General features: G+C 45.7%; 1 protein-coding gene and 1 pseudogene across 1 annotated transcript in view; both read right to left on the bottom strand.

Annotated features, from left to right (window-relative positions):
* Positions 1-22,335, bottom strand: part of PHACTR3 (phosphatase and actin regulator 3) — a 255,263-nt gene that overhangs the window by 16,578 nt on the left and 216,350 nt on the right. The window lies entirely within an intron of this gene.
* LOC136650339 (5S ribosomal RNA) lies at positions 20,550-20,670 on the bottom strand (annotated as a pseudogene).

The raw sequence follows: 22,335 nt of genomic DNA, 5'->3' as shown, positions 1-22,335 counted from the left end.
GCCCGATGCGACCTGCAGCAGGGCTCCCCGCAGCAGTGAAAGTAAATGCGACCGCTCCACATTTACTTTCACTGCTGCGGGGAGCCCTGCTGCAGGTCGCGCCGGGCTCCCCGCAGCCTGGGGAGGCTGCAGGAGGCTTGGGTAAGTCCACCCAAGCCCCTGCAGCCTCCTTGGGCAGTGCGATCCTGGGGATCATGCTGCTGCCTCCTCCCTGCCTCCAGGCTGCCCCCGCCCCTTAAGGGTGCAGAGGCCAGGGCTCACAGGCTGGGGCATCGTGACGCCCCAGTTTGAAAAGCCCTGCCTTACATCAGAGTTGCATTGCCCTTATGTCAGTGCTGGAAAATTGGTTAGGATTGTGGCCTCAGTCTCATAGGTCAGTTTTGAGTTAAAGAAATCTATTTTTTGTTCTAATTTTCTGGTTAATTGGCCATAACTTTTGATAGAATATAGATATTCCAATGCAGTTAGTTTCAATGCATTCTGCATTAAATTACCTTTCCAAAGATATATAACATGATACTATTATTCATACATACTAAGGTTGTCCACTAGTACCAAGCTCAGCTTGTTGCCCCCCTTAAGCTTGTTGACCAGTGTAGTTGCTACCCCGTGCACCCTCTTAGCTATGCCACTGACACTGTATCTTGCCCTTTGTTTCCCCATCTCTGGTCCTCATTAATATTTGTGACTGGCGGGGGGAAGGCAATGAAGTGGCTTTATACTGAATGAGATAATTGGTCCATGTAGCCCAGTAATGTCTCCTCTGATTGGTAGCAGCTCTCCAAGGCCTCAGGCAGAAAGGACAAGGTGAATTTTCCCAGGTCTTCTTCCTGCAATCCTTTTAATTGCAGTTTCCAAGGACTGAACTGGGGGCCTTCTGCATGCTAACCACCTGCTCTACAACTGCCCTACGGCCCCTATGGACTATGTAGAGGGGACAGTTGTCCTAGACATTATGAAGTGGGAGGAAGACCTCCACATAGGATTGTCATTTTTGGCTGCTCCAATAATGTAATTCTTGACCCGTTTAATTCTACCCAAAGGAACTGGAATTTTATTCATATTTTTTTCCAGCACCCCCCACGAGCTCTTTCAGAATTCAATTCCCAGAGCTTTGTTGCAGAGATTAACAAGCTTTTCACAATCTCAAACAGTGACTTACACTCTCAGTTTATCTCCAAATCAAAGGGCCATGTGACCTGCTGTTCACATTCCCCCAGCTCAACTCATTTTAAATTATCTCTATAGTTTCTCCCGGAAGCTTTGCATTAGATTACAAAGGCTATATAAACTGGGTGAGGAGCACAGGGGGAGGAGAGGGATTAAATGCCCATTGCAGAATATGACAGAGATAAAAGCAGTCCTCGGAGTGCTTTTGGATATTAAGTCTTTGTGTGTTTACATATGCTCTGTGATAAACCTCAGATGGGGTCTTTTTTTTAAGCCAGCCATCTCCAATATTTTTGCACACACAAATGCAACACTTGTGTAACAAATATGAAAATATGTCTTTCTGCTGAGCAAGAAGCTGTACTAAGCGTGGCTCTAACCAGTGATGTATCTAGAAGGGGTGCAAAGCACAAAGTTTTGCAGACACCTGAACGAACCGTGCAAGCGGCCCCTCTCCTTCAGAGCCATCCTGGGCTCCCACCACCCGGAATGGCTCCGAAGGGGAGGGGCCGCTTGCATGGTGTGTTCAGGTGCCTGCAAACTAGTGCTTTGCACCCTAACTATGCCACTGGCTCTACCTCCTATCCTCTCCAGCACCCTCAATAACAAAAACCAAGAAATGAAAGAAACAAAATGGGCAGCTTTTCCCATTTAAAAATGCGAAACATTCAAACTGTGCTCCCTCCCCCCCCCCACACCTGCTTTCTCCACCCCTGAAAGCAAATCCCCTTTGGCACAACAAGCATCCAAGCTTGGGATTTGAAGTTTAGGAACATGTCTCTGCATGCTAAATCCAAGAACACAATTACTCAAACCGCCATAGCAGAACACATGTGCAAAAGGTCACTGAGTTGCCCAAACTGTGTGTGCAGATACAACACCATAGTGATGTGCGCTGCTTTCTCAGTAGTGAAATGTGAAGCCAAGAGCTGCTTACATGAGGTATTCACACTGGATTCTCCCCTTCCAGTGGCATAGCTATAGGGGGTGCAAAGCACTAAGTTTTGGAGGGAGCCTCACCACAGCAGGCAAGTGGTGGAACAGAGGAATTTGCCTCCATTTTGCTCCCACTGTTGGGAATGGCTCCGAAGGGGAGGGGCCGCTTGCACACCGCAGTGAGGCTCCCTGCAAAACTTAGTGCTTTGCACCGACTCTAGCTATGCCACTGCCCCCTTCTCCCCACATACTTGAATTCTAGGGAAACTCTGGCTGGATTCTTGATAAGAATCGTACAAACATCACTCAGTGGTAATTTCCAGACTTTGGGAAGCCTGCATCAGGAGGGACTCCTCACCTGGATAGAAATCCCTTCCCTAGTTTCAGATGTCAGCACCACAAAATGTTGGGCTCTAAGGTCTTAAACAGAGATGACTCCTTAGAGTCAGATGGAACTCTAATGTTGCAGTCCTATACACACTTATCTGGGAATGTCCATTGAAAGCAGTGGGATTTACTTCTGAATAGACAAACCTAGGACTGTGCTGTAGAAGCAATACTGCTGCTACTTTTTTTAAAAAAAAAACACTAAAATAGCAGACTGGCAGCCCAATCCCATCCATACTTTCCTGGAAGTCAGCCACATTGACTCTGACTTACTTCTGAGTAGACATGCATAGGATTGGTCTGCCAGGTGGTCCAGTCAGGCTAGGGACAGTGGTGCACACAGATGGCATATTTAACCTTTTTTTCTAATGCTGCAACTGTGGTAAAAATTGGCTCCGTCAGCTGCTATTAGACTCAAGAAGGAAGCTCCCATTGGTACCACTGGAGCTTCCCTCCCAGAACTAATGGTTCCCTCCCACACACTAATTCGATGTGTGTCTGTGTGGGTATGATTTTCACTGGAACTGAGTTCCAGGGGGAAGGAACACCCTTCATGCATTTGTTCCCAATTGTAATTCTTTCACGGGTGCACTAAGGACACTTCTAGTGTACATTTGAATGCTTGGAATGAGATGTGGTGGTGACCACTGGCTTAGTTCTCATCCACACATGCAGCAGAAAGGCAATCCTGGGCTGGTAGAAGAGTCTATCTCACTTCCAACTGCAGGTGAGGGATCACACCTATAAAAATTACTCTTCAGGAAAAACTCCTTGTAAGTAGAAAACTAATGCAACAGGGAGCAAGCAGGGCTAGAACTTTTCTCGCCTATATTCTGGGAGGGGATGGGTTGTATATGTGTGGTTACTTAACCTGCAGGCATTTCTTTCTTTCTTTCTTTCTTTCTTTCTTTCTTTCTTTCTTTCTTTCTTTCTTTCTTTCTTTCTTTCTTTCTTTCTTTCTTTCTTTCTTTCTTTCTTTCTTTCTTTCTTTCAACATGGGAGCATTTAAAAATAATGTTACATAAGAAGAGCCCCACTGGATCAGATCACAGGTCCATCTAGTCCCGCTTCCTGTATCTCACAGTGGCCCACCAGTTGCCTCAGGGAACACACAAGACAACAAGAGACCTGCATCTTGGTGCCCTCCCTTGCATCTGGCATTCTGCACATACCCATCACAGCTTGTAACCTGTGACGGGCATTTTCTCCAGAAATTTGTCCAAACCCCTTTTAAAGGCATCCAGGGTAGAAGCTATCATCACTTCCCGTGGCAAGGAGTTCCACAGACTAATTACACACTGGGTAAAGAAATATTTTCTTTTGCCTGTCTTAACTTTTCCAACATTCAATTTTAGCGGATGTCCTCTGGTTCTGGTGTTGTGTGAGAGGGAACAGAACATCTCTCTATCCACAATATCCATCCCCTGCAAGATTTTGTATGTCTCAATCATGTCTCCCCTCTGAGACCTTTTTGCTAGACTGAAGCACCCCAAATGCTGTAGCCTTTCCTCGTAAGGGAGGTGCCCCAGCCCAGTATTCATTTTGGTTGCACTTTTTGCATCGTTTCCATTTCCACTATATCCTTTTTGAGATGTGACAATAGTTGTTTTAGATAGTTGTTTTAGACAGTTGTTCAAGTGTCTGCTCTACCATGTCATTTTGCTGCACCTGTTAATTAGGTCTAAGATGGTCTTAAATGGAGATTAGAAAAATTCTTGCTGGACATAGAGGTAAGCATCTACTAGCTATGAGAGTTACATGGAAAACTGTTGTTTTCCAGGTAACTCTCATAGGTTGGTTGGTTGGTAACTACTCATAGGAGTAGGTTGGTTCTATGTCACAGTGCAAGAAGTCCCTGGAACGATCACGCCGTGTGGTGTGGAGAGAGGTGGAAAATTGTTTTGTTTTGTGGGCTGCATGACAGTTATAACAAAACATGCTTCACAAATGTGAATGTATATGTGTGTGACTCTCTCTCTTTCTCCTGTTTGTATCTGTTAATTTCTGTTCTGAAAGAATTACTCTCCAGGTTCAGTAAACAAGGGATTGTCCCTGAACTACTTAGCATTCAGCGTAGAACATGATGTACTGACTCCTGATTCTGTTTTCTGGAGACATAAAAAAAAATAGCGAATGGAAAAAAGGCAGAAGAAAATGGACAAAAAATGAAAGGAAATATTCTCCTTGTCCTTGAGCTTGGTGAGCTGGTCCTTTGAGATCTGTATGTTCCCCTAGGCGAAAGGTTCACAGTCTGGGGGAAAAAGGCCCTGCTATGTCCCAGGTAGAGGAGCACAGCCGTGCATTGAAAAACAAAGTTGTTTTTTTTTTAAAGCAATGTTGCTGAGGACTCTTTTTCAGAAGGGAGGAATTCTGTAGATTTACAGTTGCAGGGCTCTTTCCCAGTCCTATGACCATGTAAAGAATGTGCTCTATCAGTAAACTGTGGCTCCTCTTCTAACACCATTTGTGTTCCTGGCTTTCACAACACACTGCAATAGTGAATTCAATCAGTAGCTTAGCCAGAGGGGGATGGTGCAGTAAGTACTGCAGGTGCCATAATGCACCATATAAGCGCCCCCTCCCACTTGCTATCACTGATCATCTCTGTTATTGCTTGAAATGGCTCTGATGACAAGTGGGAGGGTCAGCTTACATTGAGCCTTGTGGAGCCTGCAGTACTTTCCATGCCGCCCCCCGGCTACGCTACTGAATCCAATAGGCTACATGCTGCTGTGAAGTAGAAATGAGTCCCTCAATTTGACTAAAACCTGTTGTTACCAATACCTATGCATGACCATTCACCTTGATTTCTTGCAATTGTTGTCCATCTAGGAGATCTTCCCCATCCTCCTTCTCCCTTATGGTACTTATACCTGGTCTGTGTGATTGACAGTGGCGTCACTAGGGTTTGTGTCACCCGGTGCAGGATGCCAGTGCGTCACCCGCCATGCAGTGGGCGGGGAAATACCCCAGGTGGTGGGCGTGGTGATGTAGCATCACTCCATCCCCACTAGTTTTTTGGCTGTACCTCTAGACAGAACAAAGATAGAACACATTCTGCATGAAATTACGCATTGATTGATAAATAACATGATGGTATTATTCTTCCAAATTATGATTTTAGTGATTTTGGTCACTAGTGGTGTCACCCCCCCCCCAGGGTGTCAACTTACCAACACCTTATTGCAGCAGTTCTCAAACTTTTAGCACTGGGACCCACTTTTTAGGATGACAATCTGTCCAAGACCCTCCAGAAGTGATGTCATGGTGGAAGTGACATCATCAGGCAAATTAAAATAAATAAGTATAAATAATCAAAGTTAAACAAATAATTAAATAAGCAGAAGCCAGCCCTGTTCCACCAAGTGAATTTCCTCTGTAGCGTGCCTGCAGTAACACCCCCCCCTCCAAAACCAGTAAGGTTTTCAGCCCTACCCAGTGCCCAGTTCAATTTAAGAACTTCTGTTTAAACCAGATCACTGTCAACATCCACCTGGCTTTGCAAGTCTCAAAAAAGTTCACCTTATCAGCTGAAGCCTCTGTTTTGATCCTTTTTAGTGGGTGGGAGGCTGCCTTCTGGAGCAGTTGTTTAGCTCCAGGTGCATAGGATCAGGACCATTCTGGTAGCCTTGCACTCTCCTTCACCTGATCTTCCACACCAGCCAAGGCATGTTTGCTTACTCACAAGTAAACGCACGATCGGCTCACTTTCACTTTCCATTTGGCTCCAAGCATTTTTTGTTCTCCAGCTTTTTGGCCATAACTTTTGATAGAAAGGAGTTATTTCACACTTGTTTTCTGCATTGCATTCCGCTTGAAAGTCCACATCCAACAGTATATAATATGATGGGGTTACCGCTAACCACCACAATTTTAGCGTGTCACCCCCCAGTGCACGTCACCCCCCTGCGCATGTCACCTGGTGCGGCCTGTAGCCCCCCGCACCTCCCTAGCAACGCCACTGGTGATTGATGTAAAGTTTTCCTTTCTCCTGTTTTAGAAGTTAACTTTATTTACTTTATTTTTAAAAAGGATTATGTCTTTTCCACTAGACATGATGACGGGTGCTATAAAATGCACATTATAAGACTATGAACAGTTAGCTATGGCTCTGAGTTCTCTTCCTTTGCATAAACCAGGGGTGCCCAAACCCCAGCCCTGGGGCCACTTGCGGCCCTTGAGGACTCCCAATCCAACCCTAAGGGAGCCTCCAGTCTCAAATGAGCTTCTGGCCCTCCGGAGACTTGCTGGAGCCTGGAGCGCTGGTCTGATTCAACAGCTCTCAGCGTGATGGCCAACTGTTTGACCTCTCACATGAGCAGTGGGATGAGGGCTCCCTCCACTGCTTGCTGTTTCACATCTGTGATGCAGTAGTGGCAGCAAAGGAAAGGCCTTTTATAGGCCTTGAGCTATTGCAAGATCTTCATTTGTTCATATAAATTCTATCTCTAATATATCATTTATGTAAATTTATTCAAATTAGAAATGTAAATTCTTTTTTTTCGCGGTCCCCGACACAGTCAGAGAGATGATGTGGCCCTCCTGCGAAAAGGTTTGAACAACCCTGACATAAACCAACAATAGTGGGGTGAAGGGGGGTACTAGCAGAGGGGGATCCAGTGATTAGGAACAAAGGGAGTTAGATTTGTGATGGGTACATAGACTGCATGGCTACTTGTCTGCCAAGTGAGAAGGTTGGGGGCATTATACATCATCATATAGACTGGTGGACAGTCCCAGGAAGGACGCAGCAGGTGTAGCACATGTTGGCATCAACAGTTTTGGGAAATGTAGTCAGGAAGTCCTGGAAGCCAAATATAGGTTGCTAAGTAGGATGCTTAAGGCCAGGACTTAGCATCCAGGGTAGCATCTTCAGAAATGCTGTTCCACAATCAGAACCAGCTAGACAGGTGAAGCTGATGGGTCGTACTGTAGCAACGGTGATATCAGAAGGAGGGATCTGATTGTGTAAGGCACTGGGGAACACTTTGGGACCTGCACCACTTGAACTGAAATGGAACCAAACCACAGGTGCTGAACACAGAAAGGTGGCAGAGCAGCCTTTAAACTGACCCCAGGGGAAAGCTGTCAGGAGCTATGGAGCATCCGGTTTCTCTCTTTCTCTCTCTAATTAGACATGTGCTTGCTCCACAGACAACTGTCAATGCTGGGCCACGTGGCACTGCCAGTCTAGTCCTGCAACACGCATCCCCAGTTCACCTGACAGCAGAGCTGTTTGGTATTTTGCCATTACAGAGATTCAGTTTCTGGAGTGCCCAAGTCACAGACAATGGAGCTCTTTTCTGGAGAGAAACTTAATTACCTTGCTTTCGACTGGTGGCCAGCAACATGTCGGCTGCCTCCAATAGCACACGCACACATATGCATAATGTGCCTGTCAAGCAACTTACCAATTCATCAGAGAGAGAGAGAGAGAGAGAGAGAGAGAGAGAGATATGGGGGTTCTGGACTTAAGTTAATAGGACTGCACTTGCAGATGTGAAGGAGTAAAGGAGTAAAGATGTGAAGATGTAAAGAAATAAGCTATAGCAGGATCCTAAAAGATACTTTTATCCTGTCGTCCTCTATTGAGACAAGAGTGGACATAACATGTTTTGGAAATGGAGAGAAATAGCTTGGTGGATTTTTTTTATTCTTTTCCTTTCTTAAATGAAGTTCTTCCTCCAAGGTACCTAGTTAATAGGGCCGGTGCATTCCCACTGTGCCTGTAACCTTCTCAGCACTCTTTCTATTAGAGCCTTTGAAATCAATGAGACTTAAAGGCCAGCGGATGGATCACTGTGGATGACACATGGAGGTTGCTTTTGTCGCTTCACGTGATGGCAGTTATCACATGGTCCGCTGTCCATGTGCTGCAGCTCACCATTAGGTTCGGTGTCATTGTCTCAACGCCAGCCCATTCTCCACAAAAGAAAGATCTATGGAACCGTGTGGAGAATTGCACGACCAAGTTGCAAGCGCTGCTTGCTTGCCACATGACAATACCCACCATGTGATGGAATACCAAGGGGTATTGCCACTGAATTTCCCCTGAAGTGCAATTTCAATGCAGACCTGAAGGCAATTGCTTGGGGGAAATGGTGCCAAATTTTAAGCTAAAGAAATTCCTGGGAGATTACTCTAAGACAGGGGTTCCCAAACTTTTTAGCATCAGGACCCACTTTTTAAAATGATAGTTACTGGGACCCACCTAGGTTTACAGGACATTTTAAAAAAAGAGCTCTAGAAAGAAATAATATTTTTATTTATTTACTTACAAGTAAATAGTATTTTATTTATTTATTTATTTATTTATTTATTTACAAAAAACTCGATCCATTTCTCATAATGGAGCAGCCCTAATGAACTTTAAAGAATGCACTCTTTCCTTTCCCATTTCTCCCCAGAAAAATAAAAAACATAAAATATTCTGGGTTTTTTGTTTGGAATTCTTTATTGGGGAGTATCAACTAAGGGCCCGATCCTGAACATTGTGTGCTGGCTCACCGCTGTGTTGCAACAGGCCCTACGGCACACCTGCAACATCTGGCCAATGCAGGCGCTGGCTCAGCATGTGCATGTACTAAGTCAGCGCCGGGTGGAGGATGGGCAATCACACCCAGAACTCCAGGCGAGCGCCAGGTGGCAGAAAGGTGAGTGGACTGCCATTTTGGTGCCGCTGCAGCCCTGAGGACTGGGCAGATCAGGATTGGGCTGTAAGAAACATTTCTCTCTCTAAGTTTACACAAGTTTGCAAATAGCAGGAGCTCAGGTCCTTGCAAACTGCAGGAGCTCAGTTCTTTGCAGGGCATTTAGCAGCAATCTGATGTTTGCATAGCCTCAGGGGCTTGAGGCAGTTATTTATCTGATCTTGCCATTACCTGTGTTTACATTGGAGGCTCTGCCCTTCATGACCCACCAAAAATTAAATTTTGACCCACTAGTGGGTCCTGACCACTGCTCTAAGAACCTCATGCATGGTGCCTTGAGTTCCAGGAACATTCTAGTAAGAATGGCAGGATGTAAAATGTAATAAATAAAATTGCTGTGATTTCTGCACATCCCCATCTGGGATTCAGTGGACTCTGCCAAAGATTTGCCCATTTGCCAGATCGTATGAGAGGAAATGGCTCACACGGTGTCTCCTCCCCATATCACTGGGGAACCTAGGATGAAGCTGCATGGAGAGGAGCTGCAGTGTCTACATGGCCCAGGGATGTGAGAAGCACATTCCCAGCAACGTGAGAAGGAGCAGCACTGCCACAGTTCATACACTGCCACTGTGACGTAAGAAAACACAGAATTTTTGGAATGAGGAGACAACTGAATGTGAAAGCATGTTTTCTGCCTATCAGATAATGCTTGGTTTTAATCAGGATTGTTTGGGATTACAGTACAATTGGCTTTGGCCACACAGATGACTTAGACCTGTTGCTCTGCAGCAATGCCTTGCTAACATTACGTGATCTGCCTTTGGTTTGCATCATCCTGGGCAAAACTGGATGATACCATCATGTGGGCAGGAACAAGAAATCATCATGTGGGCAGGAACTCCCCCACCTACTCTGCCCCAAATGTGACATCCTCACACATTTCCATGGAGGAACATATGAATATAGCTTAAGTACATACAGTCCAACTCACATAAGGCAAAACTGAATAGATGATTATTGGATTTGGGGGGGGGGGTTTTATTCATAGAGAGGGAATTTGAACATTATATTCCTGTGCAAATGTGCAGCAGCCTCATTCAATTCAGCCCTCTGTTCAAACCAAATTTGGAACTGCAGATTCAGAGCCCAATCCTGAGCTCTGCGTGCCAGCCCAGCACCAGTGCCAGCTCAGCATGAGCTTGCGCTGGGCTAGCACCAGTGGAATGCAGGTGGGTGCTCCACTGCTCGGTGGCTGCCCAAACCGCCAGGCGGCGGAAAGGTAGGTGGGGACATGGGGCTAGGTGGAGAGGAGGTATTCTGGGGCAGGGAGGAGGCATGTTGGGGGGAGTGAGTAGGGCAGGAGGAGGGCAGGACCGGTGGAGCTCAGCTCCACTGGATCCTGAACTCCATTGCAGGCTGCACAGCAGAGGCGTAGCTAGGTCATTTGACACCCGGGGCCCATAAATTTTTGTCACCCCATATGACTTAATAAATAATTATAATTATTACAATTAATTATTTATATTGTTTAATTAATTAATTAATTCACTTTTTATACCACCCTTCCTCTAAGCAGCTCAGGGTGGTGTACATGGTTCCTCCCCTTATTTTGACCGCACAACAACCCTGTGAGGTAGGTGAGACAGAAATAATAATAGTCATGACACGGAATGAATAATAATAATGGCCGGAAAAATAAATGCAGTGAATATTTCCCCACAAGCAATAGACACGATGGTATTATTCTTAAAAGCCACAATTTCCAGATTGTGATACTAGGGTATCACCCCCCCCCCAAATGTCTCATTGGCCTGTTTTGAGTTAAGGCAGTGGTTCTCAAACTTTTAACACTGGGACTGACTTTTTAGAATGGCAATCTGTCCAAATACCACCGGAAGTGATGTCATGGTTGGAAGTGACATCAACAAGCAAAATAAAATAATTATAAATAATTAAATTAAAGAAAAACAGATAAATAAGGGGAAACCAGCCCTGTTTCACCAAGTGAATTTTCTCTGTAGCCTGCCTGCAATAACACCCCCCCCCCACAAATAAATCAGTGAGATTTTCAGCCCTCCCCAGTGCCCACCTTACCAGCTCTGTTTTATTCTTTTGGTGGGGTTGCTGCCTGCAATAACACCCCCTCCCCCACAGATCAATCAGTGAGATTTTCAGCCCTCCCCAGTGCCCACCTTACCAGCTCAAGCCTCTGGTTTATTCTTGGGGGGGGGCTGCCTTCTGGAGCATTTGTTGAGCTGCATTTTCATTAGATGGGGATCATGCAGCTAGCCTTGCATTTCTCTTTGCCTGCCTGTCTAGGACCATTTGCCTGCCTTGACCAAGGCACTTTTGCTTACTCACGAGTAAACGCGCCCATGTGACTTACTTTCGCTTTCCATAGGGCTCAATACATTCGTCTGCTTGGAGGGAGGGACTTCCTTCTTGGGTGTTTTTTGGGGCCTGCTTTCATTGGATAAGAACCACTCTGGTGTCATTGGATTCCTCCCAGGCTGCCCTTTGCAACAAACTATTTGCCTACTCGCGAGTAAATGTGCGATGTGGCTCAGTTTCATTTTCCATAGGGTTCAATGCATTTTTTGGTTTCTGGTTTTTTGGCCATACGTTTTGCTGGAAATGAGATATTTCAATCCTGATTTTTGCACTGCGTTCCGCCAGAACTTCCGCATCCAATGGTATATAACATGATGGGGTTACACATAATCTCCGCAATGTTAGTGATGTTGGGGCATTTGTGGTGTTACACCCCCTCAAGGGTGGTACCCGGGGTGGACCGCCCCCACCCCCCGCTAGCTATGCCACTGCTGCACGGCTCGACACATGACTCTTTGATTCTGTGGCAGTTCCAGAGCTGCTGCACAATCAAGTAGCCCCATTGCGGGGTTACTTTCCTTACCCAGGGAGCCACCCCTGGGGAGCCGGCGGTGGCTGCCCAGTTGCGCTCAGGATGCTGCAGCAGCCATTCTTGGTGCTGCAGCAGCCCCATGCTCTGGGCAGCTCAGGATTGGGCTGATAGCTCACTCAAAGCTTACTTTATTTTGCAGTTTCTAAAGAGCATTCAACTCAAGCTATTACAAACATCTGTAGGATGGCAAATAGAAAAGGGCACGGGGTCAGTGGCGTAGCTAGGAGGGGTACAAAGCACGAAGTTTTGCAGGGAGCCTCACTGCAGCATGCAAGGGGCAGCTTGCACACTGTGGTGAGGCTTCCTGCAAAACTTAGTGCTTTACACCCTGTCTAGCTATGCCTCGGGGTGGGGGTAGGGAGGATAGCAGCTGAGATGTTGTTCCTCCAGAAAACAGACTTCATTTGGGACAACATATTGTCCGACGTTAATACCTGCCTGCATTTCTCCATGCTAAACCTTTTCTCGTAATGGCTGCTGGGTAAAAGAAATGAGTGGGAAAAGACGCAGAAGAAAGAGCACCTGATTTTTGTCCATTTTGGCAACCATTGCAAGCCTGCAGCTGCTGAAACCTGAACCTTAGATCAAAAACACTTCATGAAATAAGATCAAATTAGTTGCAATTCTGTGTTCTTTTTCGTGTAGAACAAACACTGTTTTGAAGCATTTGGTTGGCTCGGAGAGTCATCTGAGTTTCACAGTCAAGTTGGCTTTTGAAGAGACCCAGAAATATATGATAGCTCCATATTTTCTGTGTAGCTTAGAACTTGCTTGAAACTATGGAAATCATAATTTGCGAGTAGGCTTGCTAATGTCAGCAATTTGCAGAGCACAAAGGCCGCCCTTACAAAGCCAATTAGGGGAGTCATTACAACAAGAGCCGTGCTCCATAGAGGTGGGCATTTATTTTTCTCAGAAAGTATTTTCACAAACACCGCAACAGTGATAATACACAGGGTGGGTGTGTTACAACCATGCTTTGCAGCTCATTTTGGGACCTATAACCATTCTGCTCCAGTGGTAGTCAGAAGTGTCTTCCCAGTTCCTATATTACATACCCGATTCATTACCAAATGAATAGTTTTTCATATTCATTGGATATTCATTGGATAGGAGTTTTTCATATTCATTGGATAGGAGGAAATATTTAGGGTCAACACTTTCCATCTGCCACCAAACGTACAGTGGTGCCTCGCATAACGAAATTAATCCGTTCCGCGAATCCTTTCGTTATGCGAATTTTTCATTTTGCGAATCGCGTTTTCCCATAGGAATGCATTGAAATTTAATTAATGCGTTCCTATGGGCAAAAAAGGTCAAAACGAAGTCAAATTTGGTTTACAAAGTGTTTATTATGTGCTCTTTAAAGGCATACATACTGTTATTCGTTATGCGTATACGTTACATAAAATTCGTTATGCGAAGCACGGACCTAAAAAGTTTTCGTTATGCGAAGCATGGACCTAAAAAGTTTTCGTTATGCGAAGCATGGACCTAAAAAGTTTTCGTTATGCGAAGCATGGACCTAAAAAGTTTTCGTTATGCGAAGCACGGCCAGAAACTTTCGTTATGCGAGTTACCAAACTCAATTGAAAAACTCTTTCGTTATGCAAGTTTTTCGGTGCGCGGGGCATTCGTTATGCGAGGCACCACTGTATATAAATTCTAGATCTCATGGAGTGAAGCCTTAGCTGTTGCATAACCAGGGACAGAAAAGAGGGAAATAAGGTAATAACTGCGTATTACCTAGGAGGCTAAGTAAGGACAGCAGTGACCATCAGAGGATCCGGATCTGGGAGAACTGCAAGAAGTTTTGCCATAGGCAGCTTCCAGGGAGCGGAGGGGTAAGGATCTTCCAGCAAATAGCTCTCCCCTAACCATCTACATTGCTGGACACATCATAGACTGAATCATTATTGTTTGTACACTAATATACTGGAAAGAAAAAGATCAAAGTCATTGGCACGCTTACTTGAAAGTTAATTTGATCACAATCAACAGAAATTGTCTCAAAGAAAACATGTTTACAATGGGAACATGAGTGCAAAACATTAGTCCTGTCTTGCAACTATATTTCTGTGCCCCCCATCATTGTTGAATGCCCAAATCCTTGGAGTGTGTCATAAGCCAGCCTCACATGGTCCCTGCATACATGTTTGCTTCTCTGTTATTGAGCATGTTGTTGCATGTGTCTTAGGGCATATCTAGTAAAATTGTACTGTTGCAATGTAAACAGACATAATCACAAATTCCTGTTTTGCTAGTTTCTCTTTTTTATCCCTTATGTTCCTGTAGGATTGTTCTAGAACGGCAAGAACATGGTACTGATAACCTTTGTTGGTTACTAAAGCAGCTGAATAAAGCACATATTGAAATTTAAGACCAAAGTGTTCCCATGTCGATGATTTAACAATTAGTCACATGTTTTTATTATTTTCTTGACAACAGTAGAGCTAGGAACCGATATTCTTTTTTGAAAAACAAAGACATAAAATGGAGATCCTCAGAAAGCTAAATCCTGTGCCTGATACCAGATTCCATGTATGGACATTAACCGTACAGATATGTGGGTATGCATGCACTACTGAGTAAAGCTCTGGTTTTGGAAGAGAACTCACATACAGCTTTTACCTAAAGCCATGCATTCAGACAGGGAACAAAGTTCTTTGGAAATGCTTAGACCGAATCTGGTGCTCAGCAAAATCTCACACCACATGCAAGACTTACAGCCTGATTCTATCAGGCTGCTGCAATGGTGGACCACATGTTCGGCCAGTGCTGGCTGCCGTAAAGCACTGGTTGCCAACACAAGCTACCAGTGCACCAGCAGGAAGGCTGGAGCCTTCATGCATGCACCGGCAGACCTTGGAAGGCCTGCCAGGTAAGCCTGGTGCAGGGGGGAAGAATGGAACTGGAATAGTAGAATAGGAGGAGAAGGGGTGGGGGATGGGCAGACCAGGCCTGGTGGGGGGGGGGTTTTGCAGTGGTGCAAACTGACCCTTTGCAGACCCTTCCCAGGTCTGATCTGCCTGCATGAATCAACTTGGATTTCCATCAGTTATAAAGCTGGCACAGATCCAGATTGACTGATAGTGGCTGCTGGGGCTCACCCTGGGACAAGGGGGCAAATGTCCCCTTATGCCAAGGAGCCCTCCAGCAGCTAAACACCCCCCCCCCCGTAGGATACAGCGGAGGCTTCGCCACCACCATCGCACCAGGATGCAGAGAGTTAGGTAGGATTGAGCTGTTAAAATAAAATATTAAAATATAGCTATCAACAACAAATAGTCCTCCCTCTCCTGCTTTGTGTCTCCACAAATGCTGCGGAGCTCTAACTTTCAAGTGGGACTAATAGGAATGGTTCTTGAAATGGATCCATCTGCCTGGGGGAGCCTGGCCCTTTAACTTCAAAGGTGGCCGGCACACAGGCAATCATCAGAGGGGAGGGGGGAACCCTGGAAAATAAATAAATAAATAAATAAATAATGCAGGTTTTTATATACTGCCTTTCATGGTCTTCAGATTTCTCCTCAGACTTTATTTCAAGGCGGTTTACACAGGCAGGCTATGCTAAATCCCTATAGGGATTTTTACAATTGACAAAGGTTCTGTCTTTCAAGAACTACAACATTTCAGATGGATCCTTTTATGATCTTATGATAAATGATAAATGTATCATAAGGCTCTTGAGAGCTACATTTCACGTGAGCCATGTGCCAGTGTTATTCACCAGGAGATAAAAGCCCCCGCAACTTAAATTGGCACCTCTATTACTGGAATATCATGCAGTATTCAACAGGGAGGTTATTTTCATATTTCCTGTTAGTATCTGTGAAGAGGAAGCATGCCAGCCTTTGAATCACTGAGACAGGAGCTGCCTTGCTGTTTTCAGTGTGCAATTACGGGTAGTAAATCCTGTGGACGAGGGAGTCACTTCTCCATTAGCAGCATGTTAGCAGCATCCTGGCAATGTTGGAAGGCATATTCTCAGGATCTGTTCGGGGCTGGTGGTTCTGGGTTTCGCTCAGTTATTCTTGGAACTTGCCGGTCTCTTTCGCTGGTAGAACAACAGTGTGTGTTCACAGTATCCTATTGCTGCAGGGTTTGGGCATGATGAGGTCGTTTGGTAAGGGAGGGGCCATGGCTCAGGGATAGAGCACATGCATGTGCAAGGCCCCATATATAGGGCCAAATCCAATCCAACTTTCCATGGGTGCAGCTGTGCCCATGGTGCATGCACTGAGTCCTGTGGTAGGGGAACTGTTAGAGACAGTTGGGCAAAACACAGAGATAGTAGAAGCGCAAACCGGCAGCTGCAGTGTGTGGTGCTCAGAGCACAGGGAAGAACGCCAAAAAAAGGAGGCAAGACCCAGGGAAGCACCAACACCAGAGTCTATTTACAGGCAGTATTTTCCTGCCTAACAAACCCTTCAATTGCTTACTGTTACATCATTGTTTGAATCATTATCACTGTTGTCATGTACTCATTGACTCAGATGATGAGGGATACCACAGGCTTGAGCATGGCCCAGGCCTAACTCAGCTCTATGTGTTCAGAGCCTTTGAGAGATTCCCCAAGAGGGTTCATGTGTACAGCAGAAGGTGCTTCTGATGTGAGCAAACAAAGCTAGCTGGGGTGCATGAGTCATCACTGCAGTCTTTGTACCCAGCTGCATAAATACCCTCAAAGATGGAGTCTACAGTTCAAAATGGAACCTGGGAGAGTTGGACCAATATGGCTTAGAGGGGCACAGTTGAGCCAGTCTCCCATGCCGGCCAACACAATGCACAGTCACAGAAACCTGCAGCTGAAACTATAAGGCTGCTGCAGTCCGGTTTTCTCACGGAAATCCTTGTGGCTCAGCACAACTTGTGAACAGATGCCAGATGCAAGGGAGGGCACTAGGATGAGGTCTCTTGTTATCTGGTGTGCTCCCTGGGGCATTTGGTGGGCAGCTGTGAGATACAGGAAGCTGGACTAGGTGGGCTTGTGGCCTGATCCAGTGGGCCTGTTCTTATGTTCTTATGTGACGAGAACAAACACAAAACCTGACAGAGTATTTGGGGGCTTATATAAAGGAGGCCATACAACTGGGCCATTTCCCAGAAAAAAAGTCATTATATTGGAAATATCTCTCTCTCTCTGCGTTCCATTCTGATCATAAATTCCCCTTAGAGCTGGACACTGGTAATGGGGAAGGTGCTTGTACACTTTGAGACCAATAAATCTGGTGAGAGTTTTTCTTTTTGGCCAGTTGGTTTGGTTTTGCATGGGTGTCTCAAACTAGTGAGCTTTATAGTTGGTTAGAGAGCGAGTTCCCTGTGAGTGATGCTCTTTTCCGAAAATCTCCCCATGAGAACTTCTGAAATATCAGCACTTTTCCAAATTTATCCCCATTTCAGAATTTAAGGCAGATACAGGTTAAAAGAGAAGATGTTTCAGACTTCATTGATAAATTAAAGATCAATAAGTCACCAGGCCCTAATGGCATCCACCCAAGAGTTATTAAGGAATTGAAGAATGAAGTTGCTGATCTCTTGACTAAAATATGCAACTTGTCCCTCAAAACGGCCACTGTGCCAGAGGACTGGAGGATAGCAAATGTCACGCCGATCGTTAAAAAGGGAAAGAGGGGGGACCCGGGAAACTATAGGCCGGTCAGCCTAACATCTATACTGGGTAAGATGGTGGAATGCCTCATCAAAGATAGAATCTCAGAACACATAGATGAACAAGCCTTGCTGAGGGAGAATCAGCATGGCTTCTGTAAGGGTAAGTCTTGCCTCACAAACCTTTTAAAATTCTTTGAAAAGGTAAACAGGCATGTGGATGCAGGAGAACCCATGGACATTATATATCTGGACTTTTAGAAGGCGTTCGACACAGTCCCTCACCAGGGAGCACACCAGATAACAAGAGACCTCATTCTGGTGCCCTCCCTTGCATCTGGCATTCTGACATAGCCCATTTCTAAAATCAGGAGGTTGCACATACACATCATGACTTGTAACCCGAAATGGATTTTTCCTCCAGAAACTTGTCCAATCCCCTTTTAAAGGCGTCCAGGCCAGACGCCATCACCACATCCTGTGGCAAGGAGTTCCACAGACCAACCACACGCTGAGTAAAGAAATAGTTTCTTTTGTCTGTTCTATCTCTCCCAACACTCAATTTTAGTGCATGTCCCCTGGTTCTGGTGTTATGTGGTTCTGGTGTTATGTTATTATATTTTAGAAATGGGCTATGTCAGAATGGCAATGCAAGGGAGGGCACCAGGATGAGGTCTCTTGTTATCTGGTGTGCTCCCTGGGGCACTTGGTGGTCAGGAGGTCTGGTCTAGAGGGTAGAGCCTCCGTCTGCCTGAAGATAACATCCACAAGGTCGCCAGTTCGAGGCCACCGGCACCGTGCGACCTTGGAGCAGCTGACAAGCTGAAGCCGAGCAATTCCATCTGCTCTGAGCGTGGGAGGATGGAGGCCAGAATGTGAAGCCAGATCGGAATGAAACACCTTGAATGTAGTCGTTCTTGAAAGAAAGAACCTTCTTTGAAATTGTAAAAATCCCTATTTAATAAGGGATTTAATAAAGCCTGCCTATGTAAACCGCCTTGAATAAAGTCTTGAATAAAGACCAAGAAAGGCGGTATATAAATACCTGCTATTATTATAATATTATTATTATATAAAGGAAGCTGGACTAGATGGGCCGATGGCCTGATCCAGTGGGGCTGTTCTTATATTCTTATGTTCTTAAATAGACAATGGGTTCTGAAGAAAATTCCAGCTGCATTTGGGTGCAAAACATGGCACCTGCATATCCAATAGCCCCCTTTGAATCCCACAAAGGTTAGTAGCTTGATTGCCAGCCCAACAGGGTATGAATTCAAGCCTCCCTAGCAACTGTCCAGCCCCTCTTTCCCCCCTCCCCATTGTGAAAACTACTAGTTTAAAGTAGTGATGTCATTCACATTCACAAGGGAAAATGAACTTCGCCAGCTCATTATGCCTGCCTCAGTTGTGTGCCAAGAACCATCTCTCCCATCTTCTCCATCTGGGACTGTACTCTGAGCTGGTGCATGTCACCCTCTGTGGATGTTAGAATGCTACCATGGCAGCATCTCAGATGCCAGGGAGGAAGAGAGGTCTCCCACCAATGCCTCCCACTATTGCTGTGGCCTCCCTTGGATAAGCGTGAAGGAAGAGCAAGGAAGGTGCAGCAAGTGTTGGGGGACTGCAGGACCCCACTACACCCCTAATCATGCAAGAGGACCCAAAGGTGAACCTGAGTTCGGTTTTTCCATTTTTTTGCCAAGTTTGCCAAGCCCAGCTTTGACTCACATTGAGAGGAGTTTGTCCATGTCTAGTTTGAAATGTGGAGCTTCTGGGTCTTGGGAAGCCACCCAGTCTTTCCATGGTTTCCACTTCCCACACATTTGCCCCCTGCCTCTCAATCTCCATAACTGTCCTTCGACTAAATTGCTCTTGGCAAGAAAAAATAAAGATCAAAAAAAGGAAAAACATTATACTTGGATTCTGGGATGCATTCAGGAAGGCTATAAAACCAGGCCAGCTTTAAATGATTTAAATATTTGGATCTGAGTATTTGGCATGCCAAAATCATATGTTCTTAGGGATGCATTTGGGTTCTTTTTTCAGAATAGAGACAGCCAGATCAAGGAGAGGAAATAACTCAATGGCCCCTGCTGAGAAGTCACACAGAATTTTTGCCAATGAATAGTAATGAAATTGGCAGTATTGATCTCCATTCAAGGAGCTCAGGACAGTGTACATCTCATTCCATGTTACCCTTACAACAACCTTACCTGTTGGGTAGGGTACCTGCAAAAGAATAATGGGTCATCCAGAGAGATTCATAGATCAGGGTAACTCTGATCTAACTCTAAAGGCAAGCATACTGGCTCAATGGATGGACTATTTGTCTGATTCAGAATCCAGCAGCCTCTTAGAATGTTTTCAGTTTGAAACTGAGGGGGGAAAAGGTTTCTCACACACACACAAAAAGCTTTGCAGTTTCCACCACCTGTTTCATTGTCCTGCTGGTGGCAGCAATCATACTCCTGGGAGTCCTAGTGCAGGCTACTCCATTTCTCCTCCCTTAGCATGCTGTAAGCGGTTGCAGGAAACACTGTTCTTCTTTCTGTGGGGTTTTGCAAACATAGTGCCCAGGTATCATGATGAAGCCAATCAGAGTGAGGACACTACTACTTCCTGCCTAACTGTGCAGTTCATTATGGGGATAATGGTGTGTGCCAGGCACCAGGTCTGCATTTGCAGCCAGAGTCATTTCACGGTACACTTTTAGTACCATCAACCCCCAAATCACTGACATGTCCTCCTTAACTATGCAGCATGGTGAGCTTTGTGGAAGCACTTTTGCTCAGTCATAATGCTCTCTCCTCCTCCAGAGGAGAACCAGGCTTGATGGTTGGCAACCTTAAGCCTCGTAAGACTATGGTATAAGCCTACAGCACCCGGTATTCCCAGGTGGTCTCCCATCCAAGTACTAACCAGGTCTGACCCTGCTTAGCTTCCGAGATCAGACAAGATTGGGCATGTGCAGGGTAACAGTTGCTGCCAGGCTTGACTTTACTCAGAAATTCAACTGGTGCAGCACCCTAGTCCCAGGACAAACAGATCAGTGTGCACACCCATTTCTCACTACAACTATAACATAAGCTGCCTGGAAAGGACCACAACACAGTGTTTCTGACACTGTGATGAAAACAACTCAACTTGTATGATGAGAAATCAAAGGGATTAGTCTTTAATACATTAGTGGGAAGTGGCAGGGAGGGGGGAGGTTTGTTGTAAGTAAAACGTCTGTCACTGAATTGATTCTGACAGAAACCATTAAAGTGGGACAGACAGTGTAGTCATTAATAAATGAAAGAGAAACATAGCTGACGTTGCCCGCATGAACGTGTAAGCAATGGAGAGTATGGGGAGGTGAAGGTAGGCAGGCAATGCCATCTGCTTCCTTATTTCCCTGGGTGTTTACAAGGGCCATGGCCAATCCGCAGTGTATCTCCTGCTAGCCTCTGTCAAGCTTCCCACTATCTCCCTGGAGTTCTCAGTCTCCTGAATGTCATGCTACGATTTGATCATTTTTTGGACATTAGTGACAACCATTTTTTATCATTGTGAGTGACAACCTGGGATAGGTATTGTCACCTTGTTCTTGATTGGGTGGCACTCCCCTTGAAGAGCGCCTGGAAGCTAAAACTGGTTCAAAATGCCGTGTGTGGCAGGGCTTTCTCCTACACTGGCTTCATTGGCTGCCAGTGTGTCTCTGAGTTCAATTCAAGGTGCTCAATTAATGTCCAGGTCCTGGCTGAGCAACAGGCTGGTTGGAGGCGTCCCAGGGGACAGTGATTCCCCTCTTGACTGGTGGCCCCTCCGACAAGTTCACAGAGCCCCTGCAACAGGGCCCACAGCCGGGGGAGGCTGCGCAAGGCAAAACAGCTGTGGCTGGGGTGTGGTTACCTTTGGAAGAGAGAGGCAATGTGGGCAGAATACAAGGAGGAATAGAGGCACTGAGGGAGCAAGGGGGAGAAGGAAGGCAGGATACTGAGACAGACCTTATCACATCAGGGAGGGAGGAAAGGGGGGCCAGAGGGGACTGGCAAACCCTTTATAAGGCAGGAGCAGGCCACATATGAAGGCCAGTGGTGGTGAGGAGGCTGGTTGGCCAGGAAGCTAGCTGGTTGGCCTGTGAGCCTACAAGGAGCTACAATAAAGGAGAAGCAACCCCTTTCCTCTATAGCCTATCTGAGGCCTATTGCTCTGGACCTGCAAAGGGGGAGTCATCCCCACTGCCTAGCAACTGAGACCTCTTGTGGACCTCATTGAGCCTGACACCCCGGGGTGGCAGGTGCCCTGCCTGGGACCGGACAGTTCAATTCAAGGCTTGTTATGATCGTTAAAGACCCTAAATAGCCCTGGACCTAAATATTTGAAGGACAGCCTCTCCACACATGAACCTGCCTGCTCACTTTGATAATCAGCTCGGGCCCTGAACAGTGTCCTTCCTCCTTTGGAGACTTTTTTTTGTGAATGCAAGAATTCGATTGAGTTCTCCCTCTTTTGGTGGATTATACTCTGCCTTTTTATTATGTGTTTTTTTCTTGTTGCTTGCAGATTTGTTTTCAGTAGCTCCCAGTTCATTGTTATATTTAATTGATGGTTTAATGGTGTTTTGATTGTTATTGCATGTTGTGTTTTTAACCTAATGTGAGTCACCACAAG

Source organism: Tiliqua scincoides, chromosome 4 (genome assembly GCF_035046505.1).
Source record: "Tiliqua scincoides isolate rTilSci1 chromosome 4, rTilSci1.hap2, whole genome shotgun sequence".
Lineage (NCBI taxonomy): Eukaryota > Metazoa > Chordata > Lepidosauria > Squamata > Scincidae > Tiliqua > Tiliqua scincoides.
This window is presented reverse-complemented; position numbering and strand designations above follow the sequence as displayed.